The sequence below is a fragment of the Dendronephthya gigantea genome, unplaced genomic scaffold, assembly GCF_004324835.1.
Source record: "Dendronephthya gigantea isolate DGI-Jeju-01 unplaced genomic scaffold, DenGig_1.0 000558F, whole genome shotgun sequence".
Taxonomy (NCBI): Eukaryota; Metazoa; Cnidaria; class Anthozoa; order Malacalcyonacea; family Nephtheidae; genus Dendronephthya; species Dendronephthya gigantea.
Window position 1 is genome coordinate 23,872 of NW_021163568.1, and position 11,243 is coordinate 35,114.

The window sequence follows — 11,243 nt, forward strand, 5'->3', positions numbered from 1 at the left end:
GTAATAGTGAAAATGCTACATTTCCAGTCAAGTCAGACGACAAAATGTTATTAATAATCCACATCTTGTAGACTGGTTTTTTACCCAAAGATTAGAAAGCTTTGTAAAACATTGGCTTTATGAAACACTTGGAGCAAAATGGCACTGGTTTAGATATGAATACCAAGGTAGAGGTAGTATTCATTGTCATGGTACTGCTAAACTAAATAATGACCCAGGTTTGTGTCAACTAACTCAAACTGCTTTGAAAGGTTTCTTAGCTCAAAAATTTAAAGATGAGAATGATTGTTCTGATACAACAGAATTAGACAATGATATTGAAGCTGGTCAGGAAGCAGCTGAAACAGTGTGTAAGTATGTTGACTGGTTATTATCAACTGTCAATCCAAATCCACCAGATGAAAACATCTGGGTAAGACCTGAAACTCATCCATGTCAAAGAAGTCATATTGACATTCCTGAACATGAGAAACAGTCAGATTATGTAGATCTGTTAAATATGGTTCAACGACACACTCGTTGTAGTACTAGCTATTGTCTAAGAAAAAAGTCAAATGAGACTGAATTGAAATGTAGATTTCATTTCCCATTTGATAATTGTCCACAGACAAAATTAGAATTTGAAAAAATCCACACTTCAGGTGATAATGAACATTATAAGGCCAAAATTGTGACTAAACGAAATGATTCTAGGTTAAATAATCACCAACAACTTCAACTCCAAGGATGGAGAGCAAACTGTGATATTCAGGTTGTTATCGATCACTATGCTTGTGTTGAATATCTCACAAAATATGCAGCTAAAGGAGAACCAAGGTCGCCTTTATTGAAACAGGCTTTTAATTCTATTATGCAAAATGTTGACAGCAACACTGATCCTCACAGAGCTGTTAAGAAAATAGTTATGAGATCTCTTGGTGAACGAGATTATGCTGCTCAGGAAACAATGCATCATTTGTTGTCTTTAAAACTTCATAGCTCATCGTTTAAAGTGATATCAGTTAGTTTAAATGGTTCACGTAGAGTACGTGACACTGCAAGTATTGAAGAACGTGATTCATGCACTGATTACTCACTTCTTGATGTGTACGCTAATCGTGAGCAATATGACAGTTCACAAAATATTATGAATATGAATTTTCTTCAATTTGCTACAACTTATAAAGTTGTTAACAATGAACTGACGAGATTACCAGAGAATGTTATACCTAGAATATTCCCAACTTATTCTCCTAATCCCAAAGGTCCTAAATTTGGACTATATTGTAAGTATCAACTTTTGAGATATAAACCCTGGAGAACAACGCAAAACAATGCGTGGGGTGACCAAGAACCAACTGACGAGGTTCTAATCAATTCTTGGCATGAATTCTTGCAAACACCCTATGGACAATCTAATGTTCCAGACTGGTTTGACAAATTACAAGCTGTTATCCAAAGTCAAGAACCAGAAGATGGACCTTCTGAAGAACAGGACGTAACTCGAGAAGAGTGGATGATATTATCAGACCTTCACACTCCTTTTGATAACCCTGAACAAGCACCAGAATCAACATATGACTGGCATCTTGATAGAAGCAATTATTCAGAACAACAAATCAATGAAATGCCAACATGGATAAAAACAAACAAAGAGGAATACACTATTAATGAGCAATATGATGTTGTTGACGTAAACAGTTTTAGTGAAATGCAAAAACTTGCTTTTGACATTGTCAAGTCTCATTTTGACGATACATCATCTGAAAAAGAGCCATTATGTCTAATTATCAATGGTGTTGCAGGGACGGGTAAGAGTTACCTTATTAATGCTCTTAGAAATCTTTTGCAAAGTAAATGTGCTATTACTGCTACCACCGGTAAAGCAGCCTATAACATTAAAGGTGTAACTGTGCACTCTCTGTTAAAGTTGCCTATAGGGTCAAGAGGTAATAAAGATCTAACAGGACAAAGCCTGTGTAGATTACAAGAGAGTGTTAATAATATTGAATATATCATTATTGATGAATACTCAATGCTTGGCCAAGTTACTTTTGGTTGGTTAGATAAGCGTTGCAAACAAGCAACTGGTTATAATGACAAAGTATTTGGTGGAAAATCATTGATTTTAACTGGAGATCCAGGTCAATTGCCACCAGTGGCAGACAAGCCTCTTTATCATGCTAAACCATCAAATTCTGTTGGCGAACAAGGTTATCAAGCATACTCTATGTTTGACAAAGTTGTTAAGCTCACTATTAATCAACGTGTGCAAGGTATGACATCTGAACAAATACAGTTCAGAGATTTATTGTTACGACTTCGCAAAGGTGAGTCAACAGTCGACGACTGGAAATTACTTCTAACTCGTCAACCATCGAATGTCACTAACGTATGCGACTTTGAAGACGCTACTAGACTCTTCTATAGCAATGAACAAGTTGCAAATTACAATAATGAACAACTAACAAAACTTGAGGATCCAATTGCTCATATTAATGCTCGCCATTCCTCTCCATTGGCCAAAAAGATGTTCATCAGATGATATGTCTGGGTTGGAACCTGTTACATTTCTAGCAAAAGGTGCTAGGGTATGTTAACATGATACCATGTTGTGGTCAAGTGTTGGCCTCTGTAATGGAGCTACTGGAACAGTTGTTGATATTGTCTATCAGAACAACCACCAACCACCTGACTTGCCTATTGCAGTCATTATTGAGTTTGAGAACTACAGAGGTCCTGTTTTTAATGTGAACAAACCATCTTGTGTTCCAGTGTGTCCAATCACAGTCTCATCACAGTCAGAAACAAGTTTTCATGAGCGGCAACAGTTGCCTCTAAGACTCGCCTGGGCTCTAACAATACACAAGAGCCAAGGACTTACTCTTCCAAAAGCTTGGATAGATATTGGCAAATCAGAAAGAACTGCTGGAGTTTCATACGTTGCCATTAGCAGAGTGAGATCGCTTTCATCTTGCGTCATTGAACCCATGACATATGAACGATTAACAAGCTTGAAATCATCAGCTAATTTACAATTCAGGCTTGAGGAAGAAAACCGCCTAGATCGTTTAGCACAGACTACCAATAACGGTGCATTTTAAATTGGCAAACCATAAAGTTTGAAATCAGACATGGGATTCTGTTATGGATCCCATTACGCTTTATTCTGTGTGTTAACCTTATTCTGTAACTTTGCATGTCATTTAATCAATTTTATAATTATGTCACTGTATGTGTGAAAATATCATCATCAAGACGATATACGGTAAGTTTTTTATTTTGTTTCTATACTTCACTCCCGCTTTACGACATTTCATTGGGCTAGGGCTATTGTAGTGTATTCTAAAAATTATGTTCTTTTGTCTTGTAGATACCTACTTCTGGATAAAAATATGAAAGAGCAAGTGGATTAGCAAATACAACCGCGTTAGTTCGCACTGTTTGCCAAAAACATTGGAATTTAACCTGTTCAAACAATTGGATGACAGTCAATAACGAAAACACTATGAATGCGCGATACAACTACAGTATGATGTGCACTCATCTTTCGAAGAAGATTCTTGCAGGAAAGTGAAGAAACATTATTTTACGTGGAAAAGGAGTTATAGATTAATGCAAGAAAAGACGTGTGTACACTATACTATTATCTGTCACTCCTGTGCTATCATTGAACAACCTAACCAAATTCATGTAGAGTCGTGGACCTGGTATTTCCAAATAACGTTAATTAATTTGTTATTGACAGTGTTCTACTACAAAAACATTGATCAAAGAAAGAAAAAAACTAATTCTCAAGCAATAAATCAATTTTATATTGAAGAGATTTTAGGGTGCAATACGATAATTACCACTTTCCAGAAGAGGTTAACCTATGGGATTAACGAACAGTTCATCAAGTAATCCATATGAACTAATGGTATATACTAAATATGATAAGAAGAACTTAAAGAGAACTGTTTTCAAGCATTCGTAGTTTAAACCTCAGACAAAATAAACACATACAGTGTTATCCTCTTTTTTGTTATGATGTGACGTGTGTTATGTATAATGTTAATTAATGTAATGTGATATAATGTAATAAATCTGATATGTAATGTGACGTGTGTGATGTGTAATGTAAACTAATATAACGTAATATAATGTAATGTAATGTAATGTGTGATGGGTAATGTTATTTTTCTTGGTCTATTTATATAAAATTATACTTCGAAAAACGGGAGGTCTCGAAGGACAAACTTCCTATAGAAAAATTTCTTATTCCAATCATGTTTGATATATTCTAATTAAGAATTTTCTTATGTAATAAATTGTCGTGAAAACTAGAAGACCACGCGTATTGGTTTATAGACCACTAGCTATATAGACATGCACTGGCTTCGTATCGTCACTCATGGATAGCATGACTGTACGTCACTACCTTTACCAATGACGCACATCAAGACTTTAATTAAACGTAAAATTGTATGAGTACTCATTTACCATACAATTTTGCATCAAGTTTATACGTCTTTAAGGCAGCATTTTCCTTGCGATAGTAACTCCTAGTATATTTAGTTATTAGTGTATGGCTATCTGTAAAACAAGGAACGGGGAATCGGGGAAAGGAATGAGGAAAGGAACGGGGAACGGTAAAACCAGGAATGGGAAAAGCCGGAATCTGTAAAACCAGGAATGGGAAAAGCCGGAATCTGTAAAACCAGGAATGAGAAAAGCAGGAATCTGTAAAACAAGGAATGAGAAAAGCCGGAATCTGTAAAACCAGGAATGAGAAAAGCCGGAATCTGTAAAACAAGGAATGAGAAAAGCCGGAATCTGTAAAACCAGGAATGGGAAAAGCCGGAATCTGTAAAACCAGGAATGAGAAAAGCCGGAATCTGTAAAACAAGGAATGAGAAAAGCCGGAATCTGTAAAACCAGGAATGAAAAAAGCCGGAATCTGAAAACAAGGAATGAGAAAAGCCGGAATCTGTAAAACCAGGAATGGGAAAAGCCGGAATCTGTAAAACCAGGAATGAGAAAAGCCGGAATCTGTAAAACCAGGAATGGGAAAAGCCGGAATCTGTAAAACAAGGAATGAGAAAAGCCGGAATCTGTAAAACCAGGAATGGGAAAAGCCGGAATCTGTAAAACCAGGAATGAGAAAAGCCGGAATCTGTAAAACCAGGAATGGGAAAAGCCGGAATCTGTAAAACCAGGAATGGGAAAAGCCGGAATCTGTAAAACAAGGAATGAGAAAAGCCGGAATCTGTAAAACCAGGAATGGGAAAAGCCGGAATCTGTAAAACCAGGAATGGGAAAAGCCGGAATCTGTAAAACCAGGAATGAGAAAAGACGGAATCTGTAAAACCAGGAATGGGAAAAGCCGGAATCTGTAAAACCAGGAATGGGAAAAGCCGGAATCTGTAAAACAAGGAATGAGAAAAGCCGGAATCTGTAAAACCAGGAATGGGAAAAGCCGGAATCTGTAAAACCAGGAATGGGAAAAGCCGGAATCTGTAAAACCTGGAATGGGAAAAGTTTGTAACTAAATTAGTTACAATTTCCGCGCGTAATACAAAATATGCTAATTTGACATGGCTATATTTTCCGTATTCTACCAAATTTCGCAGCCAAACTTAGCATTTCCACTAATTCAAGTACGCTTAATTCTTTTATGTGTTATATGGAACATAAACTGCATTCTTTTGTGGGGAAGGAATATATAATACATATATAATATACAAACGATGAAACGATCACAAGCACTGACAAGGTTAGTTTGTAAACTACGGTGGCCCACAAGTGTCACCACATTTGCAATTTGTTCGATACATTAACATATCGCTCACAGCAACAATAAATTGCTTACAGCATTAACAAACGCTCAACAGCATCACTAAATTGTATCACAGCATTAACAAATGACTCACAGCAACAACAAATTGCTCACAGCATTAACAAATGACTCACAGCAACAACAAATTGCTCACAGCATTAACAAATTGTGCTACAGGTAGTTAATCCACTTTATTTTTGTAAAATGAAGTTTACCGTACCTTCTCGCGTGGTCGGCGGGCCGCCTGTGCCAAATATTTCGAAATAAAGACTTATTAAGGACTGGTTTGAAAATGTTTTGTTCAAAATGTGGTAGAGAGGCAAAAGTAAAATCGAATTTTTGTTCGAATTGTGGAACAGGTAGGTGCATTCTTAGAATTTTAATGATTATTGTATATAATTATAGCTACTGTGCATTCAAATCACCAAGTTAAACGTCACATGTTGGTCGCGTCGAAATTTATGCAATTCAAACAAATAGATGAGATGGTAATGAAGCTTAATGATGTTTATGGACCAGAATGCAACGTATAATATAGGCCTTGGAAACAAATATTAAAGCATCTAGGTTTTGAAGGATGTATACAGTATTAAATATATTTTATATTTTTTGGTTTTGAGAAATGCTTTTCCCCATTTTAACTTTGTTCTCCCTCCATCTCTAATCTTATGAAACCATTCAAAAATGAACCTGAATGAAACTTTGATACCATAATCATTTCATTGGTAGAGCTTTGTGGAAATTCTGAGGAAGGACCAAGTACTAGTGTTGGAAAGACAACTTTAGATTATAGTACGCAAGGTGTACCTAAAGGTCTACACCCCACTGGTAGAAATATAAAGTCATTTGCTGACTATAGAAAGGCAAAAGGGAAACAGTGGAAAAAATCTGTCTCAACAAAAAATCCTGATGAAGACAAACCTAACACTAAATCAAAAGAGCGAGATGTGTGCATTAACATTGGTCTATTAGAATGGAATAGCAAGGACAATGTTCTCAAACCAAAAAGGGGTAAGAAGTTGGTGCTGCGAGTATCCAACAAGGCAAACTATAAAACAGTCTGTAGTAAAGCTATATTAAAGTGGAAAGCTTTTTATTCCCACTTGTACTCTGAAAGTGATGAGTATGTCATGCTATATGAGAATGGAGAAGAAGCCATTTTTTTGCCTGGTTCTGCAAAAGAACTTTTCCCTAGAAAGATATCAACAAGAATTAGGTAAAGATTATAATAGGATTACTTTATTCCTGTGCACATCTTTGGATTACAACATTTCTAAAGGCTTGAATGACAGTGACGAAGACAATGCTATTTTCAATTGTGATATGCCTGGTGTTTTAAGTGCTAAGTCTGAATCTCCTGATTTCCAGCCAAATGCAAAATTCCCAAAACTTGATAGTAATACGGAACAAAATGACAAAGAGAACAATGAGCTGCAAATAGAGAACGATGAGAGATTAGCAATTCAGCTCCAGCAAAGGTTTGAAGATGAATTGGAAGATGACAAGAACAATGAGGCAAGTAGCATACCTATAGTCCATGTAGAGGATTGCAAAGAAGATGGGATAGACCATACCATACATGTAGTTCATGAAATAGATAAATGTGATGAAACGAAAGAAGAATTTACTAACGAAGCATCAGTCATACAACATCTAGAAAAGCATACTGATAACGAGAACCAATTCTTCCTTGTCATAAGAAGAAAAGTACCTTTCCATAGAGCGCTTCTCTTATGGCAACGTGAGGCAAAGAAATCATCCCCTATGCGGAAACTCACAGTCAAATATATTGGCGAAGATGGTATTGATACAGGGGCACTTGCTAGGGAGTTTCTTACTGACGCCATTGATAATATGCGCTCTATTATGTTTCCTAATGGATGCCCTTTCGACTCCACATACCATATCCAGAATGGAAATTTCCGTACATGTGGCCAGATAGCTGCTGTAAGTCTGGCACAGGGTGGTCCTAGTCCATCTCTTTTTGACGAATGTGTTTATGAAACACTTGTCAATCCAGATATATGATGAAACTTAGCACTGACAAACACCTTGCAAAGAGTGAGAAGGTACTGATAGAAGGCATTATAAGTGATGTGAAGGGAAACGAGACCACAATAATGGACAATGGTTACACCGGTTTAATCAATGATGCACATGTTGATGAAATAGTTAAGTCTATTGTTATTAACCTTATTAACAAGAGAATCTTGTACCTAAATGAGTTTTTGCAAGGCTTATCATTATATGGATTTGATAAAATTCTCAGGAAAGCTCCAGACAAAGTCAAGTCCTTATTTGTTCAAGGATCTACCCAAGATGACATTGACGCAAATTATCTTTTTTCCTGCATGGAGCCAGTATATTCGGAAGAAGGCACCAGCAGAAGAGTACAAGAGGAAAAGGTTGTTGATAATTTCCAGGATTTTCTTATGAGCATTGAAGATACAGAGGTTACTGGGTATTCAGCACCTGTTGCATGGAATTACCAAGATAAAGATGAAGAGCAGGTAATTTCTGATGTTTTACCTGAAGAAAGATTTGAAACAGCAGAGGTGAATGTGCCTGGGGTTATGAAATGGCTCACTGGCCAAAAGCACAAGCCTTTAAGTGGCAAGAAGTTGGTGATTAGCGTTTTGTTTGATCATGACTGTCAATCAAGGGACCCAAAGCATACTATCTGCTATCCATTAATTGGGGCCTGCGGAATGCAGATTACATTTCCCATTGCCCATATGGTGGATGCAGCAGAATTTCATAAAAATTTATTAATAGCTTACTCAAAAGGTCAGGCATTCGGTAAGCCATGAACATGCATTAGATTTTTCCGTATAATAATGGGGCTGTTGTTATTGTTGTTGGGTTAACATGCATCTTTGGGCCAGTTGTATCACAGTTATACAAAAACTGGATAGCACTATTCACCACATAGGATTTTTTAGTGTTCTAAATATGCTTGAAAGCGCTAAAGCCACAAATTTGGAGCTAACAACTGCTAAAGAGTACCTGCAATTTAAGAATGCTAAGGTTTAAGCCATTACGCTGAACGACCATAGGCAGCCCAGAAATCTGTTTATACTCAGTCTTCGACTGCATTGTTTACGCGCGCGGTCAGCTTGTCTGTACTAACTACTGTCTGTACTTATATATTGATATATAATACAGTAATCAGTAGACAGAAGAAGCCTGTACTAACTACTGTATTATATATTGATATATAACAGTAATCAGTACAGACAGTAGAAGCTGACTGCGCGCGTAAACAATGCAGTCGAAGACTGAGTATAAACAGATATCTGGGCTGCCTATAGAACGACAGGCAATTTTTAAGCATTAAAAAAACTATATAGTAGGTAACGTTATCCAGCTTTATATAACCGGCCCTACATTGTAAAATGTTTACAAGTTCCAGTTTAACTGTAAAACTGAGGTTGAATTGTTTATGTTTTGATTGCACTGTTGTATATATGGTGGCTCCCTACAGTTTTAAGAATATTGAAAACTAATGTTTTAGATTGAAATTTTTGGCAAGAAATTTCTTGCTAAACGAAATAAAATTTTCCAGATAAAACAGCGAAGATTGTCTTCGAGTATCACGTCATTACCGTGGTTATGGTAACAATGGCGATCCAATATGGCCGCCATTTTACCTATTCACGCATTTTACTCAAAAACAAGTTCTGTTACCCCAATTTTTTATTTATAAAAAGTTTTCTTACAAAAAAATGAAAAATTTGAACGAGTTAAAAAATTCATAGAGCCAAAATTAAAAAATTAAAAAACGTGATTTTTCGTTATAGAAATTTCTGGCTCTATAGAATTTTGTTAAACTTCCTCAAATTTCCTAATTTTTTGTAAGAAAACGTTTCATGAAATAAAAAATAGGGGTAATAGGGGTAAAATGCGTGAATAGGTAAAATGACGGCCAATATGTCGGCCATATTGAATCGCCATTGTTACCATAACAACGGTAATGACGTCATGCTTATGGGCAATTTCTGACTGTTAGAATGTTGGTTAATATATCTGGGAAATTTCTTTTCCTTAGCAAGAAATCTCGTGCTAAAATTTACATCAAAACCACAAGTTTTCAATATTTTTAAAAATTGTAGGGAGCCACCTTAACAAGTAATTTGTGCATATTCAAGGAAGTTGTTCCTGGAAAATTACAAATCTTGGTAAAAAAAAAGGTTAAAATTACTTATTTGGGGTCATGACGTGTGAAATTTACTCTAATCAAGTAAACATCCAGTTGCATGCCATTTGCACTTTTGATTAAGCACTGGCTTTAATTAAATTACCTTAAAAGTAAAACTAATCTAAAAAGGCAATTATCAACAACTTAATTTATAAATGTGCATGGTACATTTAGCATACAGTTTTTAAAAAACCATAGCAAAATTTATTCTGTTCCATGTTCAGCAATTCAAGTAAGGAATTATATAAGTCCAAAGCTGTTGCCATGAATCAGGTACACGGCAACCCAGGCTCAACCTGACATACTCAAAATAGTCTTGAAGTTCATGTGTTTGAACCTCCTCAATCACATGCGTGGAAGCATATTGGATCTTTCCTCAGACACCGGCACAAGTCTATCAACTGTGCCATGATGCTCAGGAAGAAAAAAGAGAGAGTCCGGCCGTCCATTTACAGTGTCATGTCGAGATTTTCTAATATAATGAGAATTCCAGTTTTCTACGACAGTATCTAATTCAATTTGAATGGCAGGTGAGAAACAGTACCAAAGACATTCCATACTATTTCACTAGACGAATTTAATATACCTTGAGATTCTAGATCTGCAAAAAAGCTTCTCCACCATTGCATTTGTTGTTTAGACAAGAAGACCACCAACATCAATGCGTTGGTTCCTTGTGATGTAACATAGCGATGTGCATCAATGTTATCTCGAAAAAAGCTTTGCATTGCTCCGCCATACCATTTCTGTCCCCAGGTCACTGATTAACTCCACTGGGCATCCACCCAAGGAACTTACTGTAGTTAGGTATAGTGATGCCGGACCATCCGGTAGGTTGTTTGATCGAGGACTGATAGCCATAATATTCGTCTACTGTATCCATCTATGCATCCATGGATGGGAATCCCCATACTTTAGTTTGTCATAGCCATCGATGTGCCATGCATAGTTTGGGCCGGGTTCTATACACCCTCCTTTTTAGGCGGTGAGATTTTCGCAGTTCGGTGCCTTGTGGGTCCAATTCTTTAAGAATAGCTGCAACAACTGCCCTTGGTACTCTTAATCCTTCAAGTTCCAGTCTGTGCCACAAAGATCTATATCCTTCTGATGAACTGGACCATCAATGATAGTTGAAATCCTTCTCTGACTAAATTATGTGTCAGTCATTGTTTTCTCCTAAGTCCATAGTGTGAAGCCTTCTCAGAAGTGTACAATAACTTATGCAATGTTATGGTGTTTTTCTAGAAA